The sequence below is a fragment of the Octodon degus genome, unplaced genomic scaffold, assembly GCF_000260255.1.
Source record: "Octodon degus isolate 3935 unplaced genomic scaffold, OctDeg1.0 scaffold00048, whole genome shotgun sequence".
Lineage (NCBI taxonomy): Eukaryota > Metazoa > Chordata > Mammalia > Rodentia > Octodontidae > Octodon > Octodon degus.
Window position 1 is genome coordinate 4,465,609 of NW_004524624.1, and position 1,587 is coordinate 4,467,195.

Sequence of the window (1,587 nt, forward strand, 5' to 3'; positions counted from 1 at the left end):
CCGCTGGAATCATTCCTTTACCGTCTGACATTATTGGTATTAAAACACAATGCTCACATATTAATAAAACCTGCTGGTATTTCTCAGCAAACTTTAAAGAAAAAATTTAAATCAGTATAGGTGTGCATATACATTTGTGTGTATAAACGTGTGCGTGTGTGTGCTATGATGCTGAGAACTAAAGCCAGGGCCTTGCACATGCTAGGCAAGTGCTCTACCACCTACCTACATCAGCAGCCCCTAATAGTAATTTCTGAATGCCAGATTAGAAAAGTACATAGATTGGAGGAGGGAAGAAGTGAAAAGAATTAAGATGTGTTATGTGCATGTACCAATGTCTATGATGAATATAATCATTATGTACTACAAACGTGCTAATAAAAATTTTAAAAGAAAAAGTATATAGACTGATCCACACTATATGATAGTTCAATTGTTCAAAACATTGGTGAAAATCAGGCCTTGGTTCAAATACCATATACAGGTTCTGCTCTTTGCCTGTAGCAAAAACAAAAAGAACTATGCTTACTCTATTTACCTAGAGATTTGTTAATTCATATTAATGTTGGAAAAAGGCCATCATTTTCAGTACTTTCATTAACTTCATTTTAGGAAATGTCAAATGTTCTAGCTCCAGTTTAGTATCTGTGGAGGTCATACAGAGGTCCCAGGCCATGTCTATTTAACTCCTCTCCTTTTTAGGAAGAAAATGGAGGGAAGAAGCAGCTTACTACATCCAAGAAATGGCTGGCATCACACAAAGATTGGAACAGACAAGAAATTGGGGTCCTCTAGTTTTGACAATGTCTCTTTCAAGCTGCAAGGTTGTTACCTGCAGCAAATCTGAGAGTTCCTTCTAAGGAAATTTATCACTGAGTACTCCCCCTCAGTGGAGAATTTTTAATTCTCTGAAGTTTGTGAGTTCCAGAAGATACACCACCTTTTAACATGGAATCTGTGTCAAACTCTCACGTAAAGATGTGTGTCACCATGTCTTCATCACTGCATTTATGAGCCCTGCCTTTCCCCATGAGGCTATGTGTAGTATGTATTTTAACACTGCTGTCACATCTAGTCTCGTAGACTTACATTTCAAATAGGGGGACAAGTTTCCATTATTGTACAGTGAAACAGTTTAAAATACCAGACAGCGCAACACAAATCCAGAACGCAGACTATAGGACAGATGACCTAGTTTTCATAAGTCAATTACATGGAAAAAAGGGGAATGAGAGGGGTGCTTGCTCTAAATTTAGCTAGAGTAAAAGACACAACCAAAGATGTGATGGACTTCATACAGATCCTAATAAAATTACTGCCCAAAGCATTCTTGACCTTCATAACAATATGATCTTCCTTGGATGTTGCCAAGCAAGATATGATAATGGCACTATGGTTTATACAAGAAAATGGCCATATTTTCCTAGCAATATTGATGGATGCAGTGGTGAAATGACATGCTCTCTTAGTCTTGCTTTTATTGCCTTTATTTATTTATTTTTTTGTGGGAACCAGGGATTGAACTCAGGCCCTTGCTCTTGCCAGCGAAGTGTTTATTCTACTGGGCTGTCTCCCTGGCTTAGTCTT